Here is a 23,676-nt window from a genome sequence, read left to right as displayed (position 1 = left end):
TCAAGGGTGAGTGAGTGTTTCGAATTCCCCTTGTTCGTCCATTGCGACGCGGTGAACGGAAGCGGGGAAATGATTTCAGCGCTTGTGCGTGTCTTCCGCGCGCCTCTTTTCTAGTTTTCATTCCTAGTACTATCCTTCCGTTGCGAGAATGGGTTGTACAGCACTAGATTTGTGGTAGATAACGTGGAGTTTTGTCCTGGTTTAACTTTACACTGCGCTTGTGGTAACGTAAGGCAGCTATGTGGTGCCACCTAAAACAGGGCATGTTGTACGCCATGATTTCTGATACGGTGTTCGAGCACCGATTGAGTTAGCCTTATTAATGAGCGCAAAACAATGCGACGTGAAACCATCCGATCTGTACTGTAATCGAAGATATTTCGTTTGCGCCACGCTAGTACAAGGCGTGTGAGCGAGCTTTCAGCAAAAGGAGGGGGGGGGGGTGCGGTGGGATTGGCGAAAGTGTATTCTGTTGCGCTGTTCCCTTCAGGATCGAGTGACTCCGCGGTGCTTCAAGGCCACTATCTGACACGCCGTGCGGCCGATGTTCGCGCGATCTGAAATCACAGAGGAGGCTGTCGCGCAATAATAATAAAGAATTTCAAGGGTGTACATGCGATACGTGAGATACAATAGGGGTGATGCCACAGAGTGCTGCGAAATCATCGAGTTATACGCCTTGCCAACCGCGTGCGTTTTGTTTTCCCCCAGGTCGCGCGCATTCAACTTTATTTTTACATCTTCTCCGTTCGTCGCCATCGAGTGCTTCGCCCAAACGGCTTCGCGTAGGCGCTCTTTGCATTCACGGAAAGGCAGATTTCATGGCACTCGAGGTCCTACAACATTCAAAATAATGTAATTTCGTGAAATTGCAGCTTTTCGCACTTCAGTAACTGATTTAACAATAGTTTTAAAATCAGTAAAGGAACGAGATGCCTGGTATATCTGCGTTGTCGTCCCACTGTGTTTCGAGGCGTCTTGTATACGTTATCGGCAACATAAACATCAATAATTAGCATTGTTTCTTGTGACCATAGAAGTAGCTAGTTATGTCGAAAAGCTATTTTTGCTTTGAATCAGAGCACTATAGAGTGAACAGATGGAAAGGGGAGCGCATCGTTGTGAACTAAATCACGACGCTTTGCCACAAGCTTGGAATAATGCTTTGCCGAAAGAGCAGTTCTGTGAAATTCTTTCTTTGAGAGTAAGCAAAACTTCAGTAGCATCAGGTAGACGAGGAGTAAAAGAATGTAACACTGGTTTCATATGAAGGAGCGGCCTTTAATATGTGGCCATAACAGTTAAGTAGATGCGTGGAAATAATGTTTAAAGTAACTAGAGGAATGTGAAATAAATTTTTTGACAAGCTCATACTGCCATTGGCAAGAGCGGCCACACTTTAGTGTGTTCAATGACTAGTCATTTGTATCCGTCCATTTATGTCAGCCTAATGGTCCATGTAGCTCTTTTGATTGTCGCTTTTGCTGCATCGTGGCTTCTCGTTTTAATAGTGACATCTTTTTTCAGATTCAAAATGACCTGGGAGAGGCCCCGGCTGGAACGGTAAAAGTGAATTCTTTGGCCATCCATTCTGTAGCATCACGATGATCAAATACAGTGATACCGTGAAAATGTATTGCAGGAAGCAGAAAAAACAACAACATTGCTGATGCAACTGCAACGCATTTGCTCCAGTGATCAATTGGTGCAGAGTGCCTTCATTAGGAGACATGGTGCCTTTAAGCACTCAGCTTAAAGACTTTGCAACTGCACCGGGACTGGGAGTAAATTTCATTGTCACTTGTGAACATATTAAACGCGGAATGTGCCTTTTTCAGTGTATATGCCTGATATGAGAGGGGCGTTCAGAAACTTGGTGTGGACATTAGTGGTCTGCATGAGTGCACATCTTTCTAGTTTTACCAGAACAAAGGTATTATGACCTATGTCATACAGCAGTGCACAGCTAGAGGTATCAAACCAGAACAGCAGCAACCTTTGAGAAACTTGGCTGAAGAACGAGCAGTGATCGGGGCTTTCTGCATTTCAAGGGCTAAATTCCAAAAAGATTGATGCCGAGCTGGACGGTGTGAAGTGCCAGTCACCACATGCTGTAGCCAGCATGGCATTTTTAATCTCCTTGGCATTATGTCTCGTTAGGATACAGAAATTGCATCACTGCTCATAAAGAAATTGGAAATTGGGAGGTTGAGGGGAAGTGGAAGGGCTCCCCACTGGAGCAGCCAGTGCATGCCCTTTGCTATACTGATAATCCTACCTTAATGAGAACCAGTGATGCATGTTAACCTATTACGCAGCCAAGTGCATTCCTTGTTTTGTATTAAGGGGACACTAATGACACCTTAAATGAATTTAAAATAAAGCATCGTGTTAAATAACTACTTCTGTAACTTTCTTGGTAGTTTGATTATTAGAGAAAATAAAGCTCAAAGTTCAATTTTCTGAGTATCGTCCCAAAATCTTTGTGCTGACACCTCATTGTCACATCATGGATTCCAAGTATTTTTTCAAACTTGGGCTGTATTGGTTCTGTAAAAGTTCCTGACACTTCTTATTTTGGGTTTTTGGAATACGATGAAGAACATCTTTATTTGTAAAAAAAATTGCTACACCTCAACAGACATCATCAAAATCCATGACGTCACAGCAAGCGGGTGTGGTAACTTCAAGGCAGCACTGCCACCAATCTTTCCTCTTGCTGCTTTTACAGTTTACTCAGCCTCTTGTCACGGTATGAGTGAATCTCTTGAATTGTAGGAAGGTCATGTACAGATACATCTGAAATAATTTTTCTCTTTAGTGCTTTCATGCCGTAGTTGCTTAGGGGTGTTGGCACAGCTCCGCTAAGCACGAGGTCACAGGATCAAACAGCCGCATTTTGATGGAGGTGAAATACAAAACTGCCCAGGTACCTTGCAGCCTGATTTGGTAAAAATTAGTCGAGAGTTCCCCACTAAGGCGTGCCTAAACATCAGACTGTCGTTTTGGCACTTAAAACGCCAGAATTTAATTAATTTAATTTTGCTTTAGTGCTCTTTTAAGCTGTAGAATTCATGATCTTTGCAAAAACTCATGCTCAAAGTATTCTCCATAAAGATTAAATAAACAGTAGATATAAGTGTCTATTTATATTTTGAATTGTGGTGATACGTGATGACTATTAGAACGGTGGTACAACGAGACAGACAGAATTGTAATACAATGTATGACGGCACGATGATGCACATCGAGGAAATGACTGAGTTTCCCTAGAGGTCCCTGACATGGACATCAACTGACTGTCCACAAACTTCTGAGTTCACTCCGTGATCTGGTGCAGCCTGTGCTTTGCGAGTCGATTAATTTAATTGAGGTGGTGGTTGGCACATACTGTCCTCGTAGCTTATGTACATTTCATACAGTGGAGTGGAATCTCGCATATTACTTCTGCAGCACAGCAAGCTAACGTGACGTGTAGTGGTAATCTTAGTAATGATCGACAATCATGTCCCTCTTTGAGTTCCTAATGCTGCTTGCCAACACAAGCAGCAGCAGTTGCCCAAGATAGCGTGAAGGAGATTCATTGAAAAGTGGCATATGCCCAGGGTCGCATACCCAGTCATCCAAGCTGTTCCGACGGTTGATTTTGAACTCTTCCCTCAACATAGAAGCCCAATCTCCCCATTAGACCATGGGCTACCTATTGACACAAATGGATGGGACAATCGAGACAAACACCTGAAAATATGAAGTATCCTAAGAATGTTAATCACAATAAATAGTACTAGATGTGCATTAGCGCAAGCTCTTGGGCGAGTTGGTGCATGATGAACTTGTAAAGGGGGGGTACCAGCAAAACAAAGGACGCGCACACACGTAAAAGGCGTTAGACAGGGACGGACGCTGGTCCATCCCAACGTCCGTCCGTGTCTAATGCGGTGTCCTTGTGTGCGTGTCATTTGTGTTTCGCTGGTACTCCCCTTTTTCAAGTACTAGATGTTTGGATACCTTGGTTTATTATTCTTGTTTGTGCTCGATTGTTTTTCTGAAACATGTGGCGTCCAGACAGCATAAGAAGCTTGTAAGAAGTCAAGTTTAGCAATCTAGATTTGCAACAGGTACTTTTGTAATTTTTTTGCAGTAGGGCTGTTGTGTGAATGTGCTTGAAAGGCTTAAAACTGTATTGCTAACATTTACTTAAACATGCAGGTTCACATAGGTTGAAGGAGTGCACATTGAGAAGGTTATCCTGGCACAGTTTACCATGGCCTGCCATGGTGGACCAGGAAAGTTTGCAAGGGCCTTGCTTCACCATGTGTTCACAGAGGAGGAGCTCATGGGCCATTTGCGCTTTGGAAATAACACCAAGGGGCAAAAAAGGCTCTTGACCCCACCAGGGTCAGTGCTGTTATAGGCAAGTACCATATATCCTTTCTCGTTGCATTTTTACGTTCACATTTTTTTCTAAAATTATGAACTTGCCATTGGCATAACAAACGACTTTCAAGTAGCCCGTGCGTGCAGTTGTGTGCGACAATAGCCTACTATTTGGAATGACTGTTCGTATGATCTTAAGTGCGTAATGCCGCCATACTCAAATGCTTCTAAAATTTAAAAGCTGCCTTCACTGCTGAAAGTTTTTAGTGGCTACACCACATAAAATGAGCTGCATTTGCGCATTAGCAGTGTTGCTTGGCTGTCATTGCAAGGAATAGTTGTCTGTGAAGCACGCTCCAAATCTATTGGCATGGAGGACATGTTTAGTTAGCCTGAAAATGTTATTCTAATACGCGAATTGCGGAGAAGGTATGCTCAAGTGTGGTTACTGGTCAGCTCGAGCAGGAGCATGTTCACCAAATTGCAGAAGTCAAAACAGCTCTCCAGGTTCTGAGATGTGAAACAGTAGTTTCACCAATTTTAACAGACCACATCGAATTAAGGTTGCTCCTATATTGAAGGAGTTCCATGTGATGCCAGACAGCAGCCTTTTAGCAGAGGGAACCTGAGTGGTGTGGCAATTTTCTTTTGGTTGTTTCAATCAAAGAAACAACAGGGACAGAGTTGCAAGCATTTCTGTCAACAGTACTACGTTTAGTGGGCGCTTACTCATTCTAAGCACTTAACCTATGGCTCGTATTTATTAACGCACACTTTATCACTTTGTATTCTAAGATATGAAAAAAATATTTATGTGGCTTTTCCCCATATACTTCAATAAATTGAGAATAGGCTCTTGGGGCCTAATGTATAAAGCTTCTTACAGACCATCGGACATGTCCACTACTCCCATTCTGAAATTGTTAGAATTGATTCCTGCTTCCTTACTTCACCTACCTGTTAACAGGGTTATTATGAACCATTGCCAAGTAGATTAGGGGCTTAAAGTAATAAAAAAGATGAATGGGCTTTTCTGTCGCTCTTGTTTAGCCCGTTGAGGATCACATTTTGGGGAGAAATATGCCTCGCTAATTTAGGAGTTATATATTTTTTGCGGTGTGCAAATGCTCAAAACTTTTGAATTGAATAGTGTCCTATTCAATTTAGTCTTTGAATGGTCACTATTTGTAAATGCGAGTATTCTAATATTTCGAAACACCAATAAAACATGAAATTTGAGCCAAAGTACGGTAAATTTTCACCTCCAATAACATAGTGTAGACATAAAACGTAACAACTTGTAATAGCAGACCAGGCTACGTTACTTCAGTAGCTGTACTTTAGAGGCTGTACAGCAATCATTTATGCTTACTGAAGAGTCCTGTGCATGTGAAGAAACTTTCTCCTGCTCCATTTGTGATTTTAATAAACAGCTGTTGATAACATAACAATGACAGAAACTTGCTAACTTTAATAATACTAGGATGTGAGCCTCATCTTGCATTAATTGTGATATCAGCTGTTCATTATTGAGAAACTATCCATTATTTGATTTGCTTCTAGCATTATTCGGTTCAGCCTCAAAAATCACTTTTCGCGCACCCTTAATATTTTTATTGCAGATTTAAGTTCTTCAGAGTGACATTCCGAGAAAATAAACTGGTAAATAATATTTTTAAATAACAATAAAGTGGCAATACCATTTCAGTATTTGCAGTTTTATATGTTTTATTTTTTTATGCAGGATAAAGCAGCATAATTTTTTTGTGTAATGAAACTTACAAAAAACTTGTGGCAACACTCCCAAATTACTGCAATGACAGACACCAAGGAGCTAGGTGAAGAATCAGTTTTGGAGAAACCCAAGGAGCGACAGCACTATAAGAATATTTTCTAGAAGTCTCAGAAGGTTGCAGCACCTCCAGTGGGATGCTAGGCAACACTTTGTTCTGAAAAGGCAAATTTTTTTCAGAACGTTCCATCACAGCCACAGATGTACGGCAGTGAACCCTAAAACGGTTAAAGAAGTCAGTCCTATCGCATATGGCTCTTAAAAGACTGCATTTCTTCGTCTCTGTCACATTCTGCATGTGTCATGCTAAGCAGCTTGGTGCACTACACGGAATTCTCATTATAACAGTAATTCAGTCGTCGAGGCAGAAAACATACTTCACTGTAAGCAGTGTCTTCTTTAATGTAGAAAGTCTTAAGTCATTGTAAGGCGAGAAGTACATTCCGATTGCATGTGAACTCAGGAAACCTAACATCAAATGAAGCTACACTAAGTTGTAGTGACATGACAGTATTGTATTTGGAGCATGGAAAAGCACAGTGAAGTGCAGCAAATTTTAATTATGAAAGTTACAAGAAATAATTTTAGTTGTCATTTCAGGTTTATTTATGAACGACATGAATTTGTTTCACCATTTCGTTTCTCAGCAAGCAAAGCTCACATCTTTGACATTGAGGATATTCATAAAGTTATTTTGCTACAGTGTTTTGTTCCTCTTTGCCCTTTCCTGCATTTGACACTTAGTGGAGTCCTGTGCCGCACTGAATAAATTTAAATGGTCATGCTGTAAAGCTGTACCCGTGGAAAGTTGGACTAAAGCAACACAAATACATAAATCAATTTCGTTATAAAACGAGGGCAGATTGCATGCCATTCTTTTGCATGTGGAAGTTGCTTTTTAAAACTTGTTCTGGCTTCTTGTTTTTGCAGGCTTCACGTGTCGCAAATTGCCTGGTACCAACATGTCCTATGTAAAGAACTGTGGCCTCGCTTCTCGCATGGGACCAATAACCTCTCAAGAGCCCAAGTTGGACACCTCAAACCAAAACACAAGTGTTGTGCTTTTGTAACTCTCGACATTTTTATGTTCTGTGTTAGTCTCCTGAAGGGCCCAATTTGGCTTTCTCAAATGAGCTTACAAATGTTGTGCCTTTCTATGCCTTCACATTTTTATGTTAATTTTATTTATGTTAATTATGCTAGTCTCCTGAGAAGTCCACATTGGATTGCTCAATCCAGAATACAAGTGCTTGCTTTGTTATAGTTCACTACATTTTTATGTTAGTTTTTGATATGGTTCTAGTAAGGAAAGTGTTTCCTTATTAATATATTTTTTAGTATCTTAAGCCATTTCATGCCAAACCACCCAATTTTGTCAAGAACTGTTCCATTATGGCAAACCATTTCAAGTTTGCTTGATTTTGAGTAGGTACAATGAGAAAATTTGCTTTCGTACATACACTTGAGTCATTCCAGGGCAACCAACCAACGTTTTTTTGACCATCACAGATGTAGTTGAAGCTCCAAACTCTTGCTCCCCATTTATTTTCCTTCACAAAAATTTTTTTGAACTTTGGCAAGAATTTATTGTTCTTGCCCAGCTAAGCTAGAAGGCACTGATAAACGTTTCTTCTGAAAGGGAAATTGTATGATCCAAATATTCAGATGGTGTTCATGTCAAGAGACTGAAGTGGTGTGAGTGCCAAAAGTTGCAAAGTTTGAATTTTCTGCTAACGTAGGGAAATACAGAAGGCACAAAATAAATATAAAATCAGACTGGTTGACTTGGGATAGCTGCAAAATATTTCAAGCCTTGGAGGTTCAGTTGATCAGCTAAAAAACTGTAAAGTTCATATTTTTTGCAAAAAGCTTCGTGTTGAAGGTAAAAAAATTTGCTTTGGTGGTTGGCACAAAAGTATATGTCGCCCATCGTTACACAGCCCTACATGTCTGCTATACATGTGACAAGTAACAAAAAGGTATTATTCTTTAAGTGCGATAAATTATTTTTTATAATGTTCATTTGTGGATCACACATACAGCATAAATATATGAAGCCATGTCATCTAGTAAGGAAATATTGTTAATATAATTAGCCACAAGAACTATTCAACAAACTGACTGCCTTTTTTATCATTGCGAAGGCAGGTGACGTCTAGCGCTGCAGCTGCATTCTCAATTCGTATTTTTTTAACATGAACGCAAGTGGTTGCCAATGGTGTCTGACCACATCAGGCTAAACATGGCACATATGACTTTTATAGATGAGCATGTTCCGGCTCTGAAACAGTGGTAGCAAACACCACAAGAATTTGTTCGTACTCATGTAGGTTTTCAGTCCTAATTATGAAGGTGTTTTCTACTTTCATCGTCATTGGGCTTCAGGGAGCAGGGCACGGTGTCCTGCTCCCTCTATGTTGCATTGCACTGCGACATGCCCTTTAAAATGCTTTGTATAAACAATATCAGCGCTCTTTCTGGATTTACTGTCTACATAATAGCTGATATTTCTTCTTGTAAACTGCACGAACCATATCTTTTAGCACTGCAGGATTCCCTCACGTATTTAATACGTACGTGGTCTGTTAGAAAAGTATTTGACCTTTTTTTGCGGACACCTGATGAATATGTAACAAGTGCGTTTTCATCAGCAGCCCTTGAACCTTTGTGCGCATGCACGAATTTTTTCCTGCCTGCCAATAGCGTGACTTGCTGGGACGCAGCATTTGAATGAGGTAGTACACAGTGCTCTCGTCGGTTTTTTATTGCAAGGAAAATGGCGGAGTGACTGGAGCAGTGCTACTGCATCAAGTTTTGCCAGAAACTGGGCGACAGCCAAGTGGAAACCATTCCGAAGATTCATACTGCTTTTGGTGACTATGCTATGAGCAGCACACAGATTAAGGAGTGGTACAACCAGTTTAAAGACGGCCACGCATCGGTGGAGAGCGAGCCACGATCCAGTCGGCCATAAACATGCTGAAATGACCAGGTCATTGCCGAAGTGAACCCCGTGGTGATGCGGGACTGTCGTGTGACTATCCAAGAAATTGTGGAAGAGGTGGGCATCAGCAAATTTTATCCACATTCCATTATCGCTGAAGATTTGACCATGAAGAGAGTTGCACCGAAATTCATTCCCAAGCTGCTCATGGTGGAGCTAAAGCAACTTCGTGTTGAAGTCTCACAGACATGCTGGATTCCACAAACAGTGACCCCAACTTCATGAACACCATAAGCACTGGTGACAAGTCTTGGGGGTATGATTACGACCCGGAAACCAAATCCCAGTCATTACAGTGGAAGCATTCCACGTCACCAACCAAAGACCGCTAAGTGCGCATCAACGTTAAAGTGTTGCTGACTGCTTTCTTTGACTCCCGCAGTGTGGTACACCACGGGTACGCACCACAGGGTCAAACAATCACTAAAGACTACTACAGGGATGTCCTCCATGGCCTATGTGATGCTGTGTGGCGCAAGATACCGAAGTTGTCAACAGGAAATTGGCGCATCCATGACGACAATGCTTTTCTCGCACTTGATTCAGAATTTTTTGGCGAATAACCAGACTCCTGTAGTTCGACAGGCTCCTTACTCTCCTGATGTGTCCGCCTGCGACTTCTGGCTGTTTCCCAAAATCAAGAGGCCATTGAAAGAAGCACGATTTCAGACAAGAGAAGACATTATGGCTGCAACGACAGCTGAGCTAAACTCCGTTCGGAAAGAGGCCTTCTCGGAATGCTTCTAACAATGGCAGCACTGCTGGGAGAAGTGACTGGAGTACCAAGGAGACTACTTTGAGGGTGATTAGGTTTCCAACGCTCCAGTTATGCCAGTTTTTTTTTTCTTCAGCCAAAGGTCAGATACTTTTCTAACAGACCTCGTATTGATAGTTTATGTGCAATGGCTGTATGGTTTACCTGACCCACACCAAACACAAGCCTCGTTGCGTTAGAGCATGTGGCCCTTGGCAAAAAAATGCAGACCCTAACACCGCTTCTCTGTCATCTGTGTGGAGACAAAGCCAGCTTTGTCGTGCGCATTCCCAGCCGGCAAGCTGTGCGCACATCCGAGAAAAGTCGGTGTTGACAAAATTTCAAAAAAGAATTTCTCGCATTTAAAAATAATGCCTTCTTTAACTTCACACATGCATAGCAGACATGTAGAGCTATCCAATAATGTATCACATATTTTTTGGCCAACTACGAAAGCTGTTTTTTCCTTCAACATAAAGCTTCTTGCAAAAGATTAGAATTTGTTTGTTTTTACAGGCGATCAGCTGAACCTTCAAAGCTGCACATATTTTTTGCTATACTATGTCACCTGGGCTACCATTCTGTACTTAATTTCTGTCCTGTGAATTTTTCGTTACGAAAAAAAATCTAACGGATTGCAATTTGACATATTTTTGCCGGTGCCAAAAGCAATTGAAGTATTCAAATATTTGAAAAATTGGCTATTTTGGCAGTTGCATCACTTCACCGTATTTCCACGCACACCATTTGAAGGCCTCGATCAATACAATGTGCATTTGAAAAAGAATGTTGATTGATGTCCTCTAGCTCAGCTGAGCAGGAAAACTAAACTGTCACCAAAATGCTACAAAATATCTGGCAAAAATTAATAAAAGTGGGTAGCGAGTTTTGAACTCTAGTAAACACATGGCAATGTTTCAGCTATATGTGTGGTGTCAAAAAATCACTGGACGATTCGGCATGGAATCGCACACCTGCAAGTGCATCTGTGCCATTGTCAGAGTTCAGTAAAAACTGCATTTTACATAGCTTTGTAAACATGGTTTATTGTTATCTAAAATACATGAGTAAAAATTAATAGGTATAAGTCGGCTTAAATTTAAAATGCAACAAAAAATCTGCGGTAATGGCAATGATGTGCCTTTCATGTTTGCATGAAACCATATCTTTTTCTGAATTCTTTCGTTATTTTTTTGTGTCAGTGAATGAAATTGAACTCACAAAAGGAGTAACTTTGTTTTATTCCAGCACATCACTAATAGTTTTTTTTTTCATATAAAAATCTGAAGTAGTTAATATGAATAAGTCGCTTGATATGGAATGACCTGCGCAGGAACGTTATCATGGCAGAAAACGCAACTGTATCATGCAACAGCAATGCAGCATAATAAACTGCTCCCATAAGCATCACTTATTGTGATTGCCATATTTCAGAAGTATGTAAGGTTTACTGAAATTGGCACACACCATTCAACCAACAAATAAGGATTGTACAGTGGTCCTTTTTCAGTTTTTAAAGTTGTCTGTGCCAGGTAGCATAATTTTTGTTCTTGAGCTGGATTATTCAGAGGTGGACATTACTAGCACAAGAAATGGAAATATTAAACTGATTCTCATAAATTTATTAATTCACTTAAACATCACGGCACATATTTCAGTTTGCAAATTGTAGCCAGTGAGGTTGAAAGACATATTCACTTGAAATTAATTTCCAGGATGACACCAGTTGCGAGATTTTTTCATAAATGTGAGAGAAATACATGGGCATTCCGGTTACTTCCGTGCTTCAATGCATAACAGTGCGTTTTGTTAACAAAAAGGTGCTACAGCAGTGCATTTCTACAGCCAGTTTGATGGCATGTGTCTCGTTACTGGTGTCATTCTGGAAGCTCGTTCTTAGTGCATACACCTTGTAAAATTACCGTCTACAATTCGTAAAAACTATTAGGAACTGAGTTTTTCTTAATCAGCTGACTATGGTGTCTTGATTTCTCATGCAAGTAATGTTTGGCACTCTATGTCTAGAATTATGTTAGCTGCAACAGTCCGTGTTTAATAAATTCCATGAAACTTAAAGATAACCACCCTGCATATCAGGTCTCATTTGAGTGCTGTGGGCTCAAGCAAATCGTACCATGGTAATAGTACCCCTGGCTCCCTAACAGAGAAAGCAAGTACCTTCTTTGAGTGTTCTTATTGACAGTCATGTCAGTCTGCTTCTACATTTATTTATTTAGGTATTATTTTTTGAAATTTATTTCTTTTGGGAAATGTGTTTTACTTGAGGGCCACACAGACTACACCTTCAGTATTCAATTTTGTTATGGTGTCAAGCTGCAGGAAGTTTGTACTGTGCAATAGTTTTTAAGAAGTTTCTGATGTTCTCAAACTACAAATGGTTGTACATTTACACAGATGTTTGGTTACAAATAAACAGTTCACCTAGAAAAATGGTTTTTGTCTGCATCAGTTCAGCACTCTTGATTTTGTGGAGGACTATTCACTCTGACAATTGAAAAAAGTGGCATAACAGTACTGGTAGCAGTTTTGCAATATGTTTTATTACAGGCAATCTAGGAGCATGTTTTAAGCCCAGGGTGACAGAAGCCTGCGATACAAAACGGCTGTATTTAAATTTTATCCCTATCCTCTCACAGCAAACATACCAACGTGACATCAAAGGTAATTATATGCAACATAGCTCAGCAGTATTTTAAGGTAAGTGCAGGTTAAAACTGCTAAATACCCAGTGGGGCATAAAGGGATTTCAACATAATTTGTGTTGATGTTCAACAGATCTGCAACAATTCTTCCATGGGCTTTCAATATTGATGAACAACACATTTCAACAATACGTCAATGGGCTTTCAATTTTGAGACTGAACACATCTTCAACAATGCTTCAATGGGCTTTCAACATTGACAAACAACACATTTCAACAATACCTCAATGGGCTTTCAATTTTGAGCTTCAACAATGCTTCAATGGGCTTTCAACATTGACAAACAACACATTTCAACAATACGTCAATTGGGTTTCAACATTGACAAACAACACATCTTCAACAATGCTTCAATGGGCTTTCAGCATTGAAGTACACCATAGTTTCAACGATATGCCAATGATCTTTCAAATTGAGAGGCCACAATGATGTTTCGAGTGAATGTCGCGGGCCAATTATCAACACTTGTCAACAATTTCCTCAATGATGTTTCAACAATTCCCCAATGATCTTTCAAGGTCATTTGTTGACGTTGAACAATGATACGTCAATTACCTTTCAACAATTTTTTTTGTAAGGGAGTGGTGCTCCAAGATTTTAGCTTGCTTCGAAAAATTTTTCTCGACTTTATTTATCCTTAAGATTAGAGATTACTATACTGAAATGTGAATAATCAAACTACCTCCAAAGGATACTAACCAGTTATTTGCTTTTGGCTCATCTTTAGCCAAGCGCGTAAAATATTAAGTGGTGATTGAGATAGATTAGGCAAAGAAAAATTGCGCGCAAGAAGTAAAAATAGCGGAAGAATAAAAAAAGAGAATTCATATGGAATGTTCCTGAACATGCTTTTTACTAGTTCAAATGATTTCTATATCAGTTGGCGTGAATTGTGAAAAAAAATTGAAACCGCTTTTCCAGTAGACAGTAAACGTAAATTTTTTAACATTGCCTAAGCTTTACCATCGCATGCCTTGCACGCGTCTTACATCGTAGGGAAGTTTTCCGCTGCACTTTGACGGCCAAAATTAGTTTCAGATAGGCAAGTTGCATGGAATATATTCAGTTTCTTTAAGGTCATGGTGATCGAGAGAAAAGCCAGCAGGACGGCTCACACCTGTAGAAGCTACCCAAAGTCATTGTTGTGGTTGTTGAAACCCAGTAAGTCTTGACAGGTGGTCATCTCCACAACAGTAAGCGAATAGTGTGCGAAGAAATTGTTTGGAACCACAATAAGAAAAGTCTGCTGCTGTGTGACTCCGTCAATCTTCGGTTTGCCCCGAACCCATAAACATCAAAGGTTCTTGCTTGGTGACCTCACATATGAAAGAAGCATACGCTACGTCTGGACTCTTCTAAAATTTGGAGATTGAGCTGATGCGGTGTCCGCGAAGGCTCGATTGTATTTAAAGCAGGCAGTCTCATTATCTAAAACAAAGTTTGTGTTGTGAAAATCGGCTGTAAGGCGTCAACCTAGAAATGTAGTCTATAGACCCACCATGTATATTTTATATTTTTTCACTTGGGAAGGGCGCCATCAATTTCTCGGTCTCAAAACATTACGTCAAAGATTGATTTTTAAATTACCAATTAAAAATTATTTTTGAAGAAAACTGATATATTGAGGCACATCTTTCTTTAAATCTATAAAACACGGAAGCAATCTCCCGAAGGAGGTAATTGGAAGGTAAAGAAACGAATAACGAAATAAGTGAGTTGAAGTGATGTCGAGAGTTGGGCGGGTTCGTTTACGTGCATGTGATGTACGAAAAGAGGAAATGAGGAGTAGTGTCACTTACAAGTGACCTTTCTTGAGATAATGACCTGTCATATATATACATATATATATATATATATATATATATATATATATATATATATATATGTACAGATATTTACGCGAACTGAGCTACGCACTACAAGACCCGATCGGCAGAGAGAAGATGACGTAGGGCGTAGTTGTGCGCCAGGACTGTGGGTATCGGCCATCATTAAAGAAGGCTGTTCGCTTTCTTTGGGCCCGTCTTAGTTATCTTCGTGCCATTATCTTGGTGGCGGTGAGGGGTACATGCTAGCACTACCGGAAACAAAGCGTAATCCTGACACCTCTGCTGTGAGTAGTCCGGGAGAGATTACCCCTGCACACGTACGTACCAGCCGCCGTATACAAGGGCTTTAACCTGAGAGCGGTCTTTTGCCCGAGCCTATGCGGATGATGAACCTGAACCCACTGCCTTCTGCTGCGCATGTTGCTGGACTGAAATGGCAGACGTGTTTAGTCTGCTTAGACGACGTTGTTGTGTTTTCCAGAACATCTGATGAAAATCCTAAACGACTCAAGCACGTACTGATCGCATCAGCAAAGCAAATCTGACTATAAAGTCTCATAAATATCACTATAGCTCAAGTTTCTCGGACACGTAGTCAGCCTTCGCTGTGTTTGACAAGACCCTGAGAAGCTAGCTGCCGAACTGACAAGAAGACAGTTCAAGGCTTCTGTGGTCTCTGCGCTTACTACCGTCGTTCTGTAAAATTATTTTCAAGAATACCTGAACCACTAACGAGATTAACGCGCCAAGATTTATACTTCGAGTGGACGGACGAGCAACAAGCACCTTTTTCAAAATTGCACAAGCGATCGGAAACAGCCCCCGTACTCGGGCATTTCGACGACAAGGCTGACACAGAAATCCACACAGATGCCAGCAACCTGAGGCTCGCTGCCCGTACGCATCCACTGGCAAGACGGTGCCGAACGAGTAGTAGCATACGCGAGCCGCACTCTTACGCGAGCATACGCGAGCCTCCATATTCAGGAGTACGACGTCACAGTGGTTTATCGATCCGGAAAGAAGCGCCGCGACGCCGACTGCCTCACAGGTGTACGTATTCCACCGAAGCCAAGGGACTTAGAGGGAGGCTTCCCGTTTCTTGGTGTAGTAGACACTGTCCAGATGGCTGACCTCCAACGTGCTGACAGCACCTTGCTTTCCCTCACCGTATACTTCCCGCGAGCCGACGTTGTCGTCCCATGACCGATATTACGAGGGCTGACTTCTTACTACCTCCGCAACAATGTTCTCTTTAAAGAGAACTTCGAAGCCATCCATTAAATGCTTCTTCTAGTCGTCCCAGTTTCACTACGTGAAAAAGAGTGGTAAACGTGTCATGACGACCCGTGTGCCAGAAAAAAAAGGGTTTGCCAGGACGTTAGCGCGCAAACGCTAGAATAATTACTGGCCACAGCTGTTCTCGTTCCTTCAGCGCTGCGTGAGAAGCTGCCCTGATTGTCAGTGGCGGAAGGTTCCACGTTTGAAACCTGCTGGTGTTCTGCAATCCCTGGACCCTCCTCCACCACCGTTTCAGCAGGTTGCAATGGATCTTCTCGGTTCATGTCCTACGCCGTCGACAGACAACAAATTGATAGTCGTCGCGACCGACTACCTAATGCGGAACGCAGAAACAAAAGCTGTACCTCGTGGAACCTCTACGAAAGTCGGCATGTTCTTTGTACATGATATTGTATAACGTCACAGGGCACCATCCGTCTTAATAACCGATTGAGGGACAGCATTTACTGCTTGCCTAATACAGATGGCCGTCACACTGACCTACACGAATCATCGGAAACCTACGGCTTATTACCAAAAAACTAATGGACTTACGAAGGGCCTTAATAGAACTAACGCCGATATTATCTCGATGCATGTTGACGTAGCGCACAGGTTATGGGACCAAATTTTATTGTACGTGACATTCACTAACAATACGGCTGTTCAGGAAGCCACCCGATTCACACAATTTGAACTGGTTTATGGGCGCTACGTAACAACACCTTTAGGCGCCATGCTCGCGGTAGACAACTAAACAAGAAGCAACAATGCTCATGACATCGTCGAGAAGGCAGAAGGAACTCGACAGCTTGCTCGCAACCGCATCCGCCTCCAGCAGAGTACTAACGTCCTCGAATGCAACAGTGGCCGGAGGAACATCCAGTACGAACCCGGTGACTACGTTTAGATATGGACACGCATTCGTCGTCAGGGGCTGTAGGAAAAATTACTGCGAAGATACTTTGGCCCGTACAAGATCGTTAGGCGAGTCAGCGACGTGAACTACGAGGTCGTCCCTCAGAGTACTGCCATGAGCTCGAGGAGGCGACGGACACAAACCGAGCTTCTCCACACTCTAAAAACTAGGAAGGGTATCGCAGGAGTGAAGCTGCTAAATTGCTCTTCAAAGAGTTGTTTTACTCTCGCAAAATGTCGTGGAGAGTGAAATGCATTGTTCACTCTGTCACCAAGGAGAGAGTGAAATGTGCTTTTCACTTTCCCCTTCAGAGAGAGAGAGTAGAATGCCCGTTCTACTCTTGCGGCAATACAGCACAAAACTTGGTGCAATCTTCTGCTTCAACTGTAGGTGGCTGGCCCCGAACGTGGCAATGTATCACTCATTCACGCTGAGCAAAGAACACATCGTTTTGCTTCTAAGAGAACAGGCCGCCGCAGTTCAAAGGAACGCGCATCCAGCGCTCTACTTTTTCACTCGGAGTTGCTCCACCGCGCGCGCGCGCTCAAGATCGCGGAACAACACAGCACCGGAGAAAGGTGATCCGTCCTGCGAGCTACAACGAAGGCCATCCAAGGGAGATCGTGTGGCAGCCATCTCGCGTCGCCGCGAAAACACGACAGTCGTTCGTCATGCCTCGGATATAACAAGAAATCCTCCACGGTAAGTGAATTCTAACTTAGGTGCACATTCTCCGTATATGACATGCTATCGCCAGGAAGTCGTCGCTGCGCTTAGCCGACGCGATTGACAACGGACTAGGCATACGCGCGGCGTCTCTCGATGTCAATCGAAAAAGCCAGTCGTCGCGATAACTGCATGCGATTCTATCACTCTGCCGTTATCCGTAAGAGCTTTGAAAATCGCAAACGCTGCCAGAACTATGGTATGTACAATAAGACGCCAGGCGAGAGGACGCTTAAAATGGTTTGTTCACCAGCCCGTGATTCCGAGCCTATGCGGAGCGTGATTAGCGTGCGTTTTGTGTGTTTGAATTTCTTCACTTTGGCAGTCTGCTGTGTACGGAGCGCTGTTGAAATAATGGATCACATAACAGAAGGCGTCATTTTTCTGGCTGCATACTTTTGTTATAAATAAGCCGCGCGCTTGACGGTGTCTCGCCAAGGGCGAATCTGCGACCACTGAACTTACGTGCAGCACCAGTACTAGTTAGAAACATTGTTGCAGGCATTCAGCTGCATGCCGCAAGAGGTCAATTAGGCGCGTTATCTTGAACTTACTGAAAACGCATGAGGAATCCATGTTTTATGCTGAAAAAAGTTTAAACCCCATATAAGCGATCTTGCGCGCGGCAGCTACAAGCGACGCGATGGAGATGGCTGTCCCGTTCGCTCGTCGCCTACAATTCGTACTCCGTGGGAGCGACGATTTTGAGCGACGCCTCCCTAGTGTTGCCAGTATGAGGGCTGTAATCACGCGTGACGCGTGCTTTAGTAATTTACGTTGATGTATTTTACTGTAAAAAGTAGCATAAAATATTCCCGGAGGTATTGGAGTAGGTTTTTATCCTTGCACGTATAAATATTGAATCATGTGTTCGTTCCGCGCGATAATCGGTAGTATTTGAGCGATGTACATCCAGTTCCGGCTTCGCACTATTGGCTAGTCGCTCATAGCACTTCCGGGTGAGGAGCGACGATTTCTAGATTTCCAGAACCGAGCCATCTGTTCAAGCGACGGCCCGTTTTGTCGCTCGAAGCCGTCGCTCGTCGCCGTCGCGCACTAAATTGCTCTCACAGTGTTTATCCCTAAGACTGAACTGTTTTTGCTCATGTATTGAAATGGTGTGATTATAGGTCTTGTTTTGCCTCCTGTTGCGGATTTCGAGCACGGTGCGAAACTGAAAGGATGCTTATGTCTACGAACTCTGTGAATTCTCGAGCAGCTAGTTATGCATCGGCATCGAATATAACGGCTGCTATGTGGAATTACAATTGCAGGGGCGCTTTGCGTACGCCTATTCTTTTGGACATGCCTGTGCATTTGCTAATACGAGTTGGCGTGTCAGAGTTATGTCATATGAACAGCTAAATCAGCCTTTCTCTGGGGGCTATAAGCGTCATGTGTGCATTTTGCTACTGCATGGAAGATCAAAATGTGTTTATCGCTTGAATATTTTTAGTGGAGAAATAAAATATCAAAATAAAATGTTGCTTTAATTCCATGTTACCAGTCGTCTGTCATACACAGAACAATAAGTTGTTCTAATAAACTAATAAACGCGGTTTAATTGCAACTTTTACATGCCTTCAAGAATTTAAAATGCTAGATTTCAAACTGCAGCAGTAGTCGAGTCTGTCAAAAATGAACTCCATCGCGCACCTCATAAATGAAAATAAGTTCATGCCTTGTAGTAAGCTTAGATGCAGGCCGCAGTGAACTTACTTGTTAGTATTGAAATGGGGATAAGCTTGCCATAATAAGCCTCTTTGCCATTTTGATAGGCACATCCGTATATCCATTGAACTGAAGGACAACACTTTCATGCCTACTGAGCATCACATTTGCAGCTATGATCCTCAAATATGGGTTCAGCAGTGGCACAACCAGGGATGGTGTGGGGGGCACACTGGGCACGTGCTTAGGATGTGTCACAAGTGGTGTTTGCGATACACCAGACTTATGACAGACCTATGACGTCTGAAAATGACTAATATTCTATTTATTAGCAGGAGTATTCTAACATTGGTGACAAACAAGGATGAACTTTTGGTTATTTGTTTTTTGTTTAAATGTAAAAATTGAAGTTAGTTTAGCAGTTTACTGTTAGTCATATGGAGGTTTTGCATGCATTTCACTAGGAAGACTAAGAGCTAAGACTTCCTTTTATTGCCATGGCCTTGACTGTCTTGATGTTGTTTTGCACCATGCCCTTGTGTTGACTTTTGCACACGATATTTTTCAGGCACCCGCTTTATATAATGCAAGAAGGCAGCTGCAAGGACACGAGGATGTGAAAGAGCCAGTGCAGTGCGGCTTCACGTAGTGCAGAGGAGCGAATGCCAAGAAATCAAAATACATTGGCATGCAATTTGGACACAAAAACTAGTATGTGAGTATATTGGGTGTACCATTTGACCAAATGTCAAAGAAATCGATATATAGTATGTTACACCAAGATGAAAATTCTCACGTGCTCTAGGCAGTTATCTTAACATGGTATACTTATGTAATGTCTCCGATTGGAAAGTCAAATCAAGTATGCTCTCTGGAGACAAACACGGAGCAGCAAGTGTCATTGAAAAGTTAGAAATGTGTTTTAAAAAAGCTGATTAGTTCTGAGAAGTGACTGCTTTTTGTCTTACCTCTCAACAGGTACATCCATGTGATAAAAAAATAGTGGTACAATGAAATTGCATGTTTGCTTAGTGACATGATACATACTTGCAATGATCACGGTGCCTATGTTTACTATAAAAAGCAACAGCCCATGCTTGGTTTGGTTAGGCCCAGTACAACATGGAGGCATGGGTGATTGGTGCTTCTTTTTTTTTTCTTTCTGTGTCGTGAGGTTTACTGACGTCCGTATAGGTGCAGTGGCACGCAGTATGGCGAGTACAAAAAAAAAGGCGGGGGGGGGGGGGGGCAGATATATGTAGCTCACTGTACACGACACAGGGCAAAGGAAATACGTGTTCAGCAACTATGTTAAATGCCATGTACGTAAATTTTACAACGTTACTCATTCGAAGCGCGCACAGGTGCATGTTGAAGAAAAGTTTTCCAGGGTACATAATTTAGTGCGTAATTTACAGTAATTTACCTCTAATCACGAGACATAATAATTTGAATATATTATAATGAACGGAAAACCCTAGAGCAAATTAAATTGTGTGTCAGCTTCGTGTGTATACATATAGCCTTTCCTATGCATTAGGTTTTTCGCATAATTCATTACCAGTAGACAGCCTATCTAATGATGTGTAGTCTGTTTACATTACAGTTGTTTATTAGGTTACTCGTTTGTTTTGCGACTTATGAAATGCCGGCATATGTATATTTTCAACATTTGACATAACCCTGTATGTTTTGTAGGGACAACCCAGGACGTGCATTTCTCAGCATCCAGTCAACTGCCAGAAGTGACTCAAACACAGGCCACCAGTAAGTGGACATCAGTTGCAATTTCGCATTATACAGTTGGCTGCTGCCTTGTACTGAGGCTTTCTTTTTTTAATGAGATGGTGATGTCATTCTAATGTACATTTTGACCACAAAGGTGCGATCATGTCTCACAGAGGCATATATGGTTGCTATTCTCTGCGAGGGACGTGTTCTCGTGTTCGTGAAGCATTTGTGTTTGGCAGTATTGTCGCCCAATGAGTCGGATATAAACACTAACTCGCCACTGCCTGCAAGTAGTTGCGAGAAACGCAATATACTATGACGCTGTAAAGTTATTTCATTAATTCGAAGGAAAGTTTTGCAGCAGGAAAAATGGTTGTTATTCCAGGTAAACATGACTTTTTCACACAAGTTATTGAGCCAAACTGTGGATGCATGAAATTCATGACTTATGAATAGATTTTAATTTCTCCTTTAGTAATGCTTCTAAAAGAGACTAGAAATAGCATGTGACTACCTCTCCAATCAGCAGATCATACACTTACAGTCATAAGTGGTAGTTCCATGCAGTCTCGCACTCTATATGACCTTTCCTTTCAGCAGCATTGGAACTGGCGGCTGCGTTTTCAGAAGTGCACTTGGCACTGTATATGTATGTTTGAATTCGGTTTTCTTTTTATGTGTCGGCTCACTGACACAAACAGTGCAAAAATCAGTTCTACCATGAGGCTAACGACGCTTTCGGCGGCTAGAAATGCAGCACTTCATATTTTATAGTACTGCATGACATTTAAGTCAAAGCTACAACATAAAATGATCAAGAAAACTAACCGCTGTTTTAGCTGTTCTCCTCAAAGAAAGCTTGTCCTTTATGGGCTATGTTAATCTGAGCTCTCCACCGATGTTTCAGTAGTATTATCCCTTAGTGAGTGAGAGATTGGAGGCAGTTAATCGTGTTAGTGTTTAAATGGTGTCCTAATTATGTGCATTCGTTCCAACAAAGTTGTCCAGATTACTTTATTGTGTAGTGCAAAGCTTATGAAACCATCAGCAACTACTGAGTTGCTAACATGCATATGCATTTGTCACTATACAGGTGGAACTCGGCTGTACCACTGCAGTGCTGCGGAAATTGCCAGCACCAGCGCCTTTGCAACAGCTGTTTCGCAGCATGTCGGTATGTGCAAATTTATAGTTATGTTGGGATGGGCTAGTATTATGGACCACTGCTACTCTGTATTGTGACGGATCCATATGATAAGGGATGTAATGGGCACAGCGAAAACCTTTGAATGTTTTGCCATGGTACATAAACAGGCTCTCCTTTTCGTCACTGGAGCAGGGGAGAAGAGCATGCAGGCACTCCTGAATGTCCATATATTTCAAAACATGATATATATATATATATATATATATATATATATATATATATATATATATATATATATATATATATATATATATATATATATGTATATATATACACACATACCATTAAACTAAAGGCAGGGACGTTCCATCTTTCATCTTAAATTGACTTGTACAGCGCAAAAATACAACACAGACCACAGAGAAGCACACATGTTAACAGGTTTGATACACACGTTAGTTCAAGAGATTTGATACTTCAGGTGTGCTATTTTACACAAGGGAGAAGGGAAAGAGGAGAAAACCAGAAAAAAGAGTAGAGTGGAAAAGAAAGGAATCATGCCAAAAGCATGAGAAGCATCGTGCAGCCAGGATCGCCAGCAGGATATCTAAAAAGCACTCTGATAGAATTACATACAGGACAACCTTACGTATAGTTTATTTCAACCAACTCAGATCACATGCAGCCATTACTGCAATCAAGTTCTTTCCTTATGTCATATGAGGGAATGATGTGGGCCCAAAAAACTGTTTAGAGCTGAAGGATTATGTTCCATGCTAGCCTCATTGCCTGCTTTTTTATCATATTGTTATCAGCTGCTTATGTTAGGGACAAAAAGTAAGCGTACGAGCTGTTTCCTGATTTGCCATTCCACACAACATGTCTTTGTGACTATATGTACATGCAGATGATCCATAGATGAAAAATATTCAGTACAATAGAATCTCATTACCAGATAGACTTGGTTGTAAGAGATATCTGAAAATGGTTTGGTTGGTTTTCCGATGTTTGCCACGTTAACAATACTGTATACAAGAGACACCTTTGTTACTAAGGATGACTTTTTAAGTATTCACTACTTCGAAGGGACACAGCCCAGACACATTCACTTCGTGCACCTTGTGTGCTCCGAAGGGCGTAAAGGTCACGCAATCCTCACACAAGTCAATTGCGCATGTCTTTTTTAGCATGGACTAGAAAAGGAGGGTAATGAGGACAGTGCAGGGCAGAAAGTGTCGGCAGTTGAAGCTGACGAGCGTCTAAGAGCACCTCAAAGGTACTGCGAGCAACAAGGCTTGCAAAGTGAAGTGGTTAAATTCCAGAAGTTGGAAAGGAAGCTAACACAATGTACAGTCACTAAAAAGCTGTGAATGTTCTTTAAAGGGCCCCTGAACCACCGAGGTTGAAATTTAGTTGCGGTGTTGCAGTTGTACACGATAAGGCAATGAACAGGTAGCCACGAGAATTTTTCGAAACGGTGCAGTAATAGTGGAGCTACGTGTGTTTGATTATCGAAAAGTAGTCCCCACTCATTTTACTCTTTCATCTGGTACACGCCATCTGGACAGTATCATCTTTTCGTCGCCTATTACACCTCCAAATGTTACGGGACAGGCCATCACCAACGAGCTCTGTTGCTGCCGCGCTGGCCCGTCGTCCTGCGAGGGGTGGCGCTAATGACCTCGCCAATACAATGGAACTGTATGATGACTCGTGTTGAAG

General features: G+C 41.8%; 2 long non-coding RNA genes across 2 annotated transcripts in view; both read left to right on the top strand.

Moving 5' to 3' along the window:
- LOC140214116 (uncharacterized) overlaps positions 1-23,676 on the top strand; it is a 69,410-nt gene that overhangs the window by 13,306 nt on the left and 32,428 nt on the right. The gene's annotated exons all lie outside the window — the stretch shown is intronic.
- Positions 17,295-22,084, top strand: LOC129387589 (uncharacterized). The gene is made up of 4 exons (XR_008614730.2): positions 17,295-17,381; positions 19,645-19,791; positions 20,775-20,843; positions 21,901-22,084. It is a non-coding gene; the product is annotated as an uncharacterized lncRNA (long non-coding RNA).

The sequence above is a fragment of the Dermacentor andersoni genome, chromosome 11 (genome assembly GCF_023375885.2).
Source record: "Dermacentor andersoni chromosome 11, qqDerAnde1_hic_scaffold, whole genome shotgun sequence".
NCBI lineage: Eukaryota > Metazoa > Arthropoda > Arachnida > Ixodida > Ixodidae > Dermacentor > Dermacentor andersoni.
This window is presented reverse-complemented; position numbering and strand designations above follow the sequence as displayed.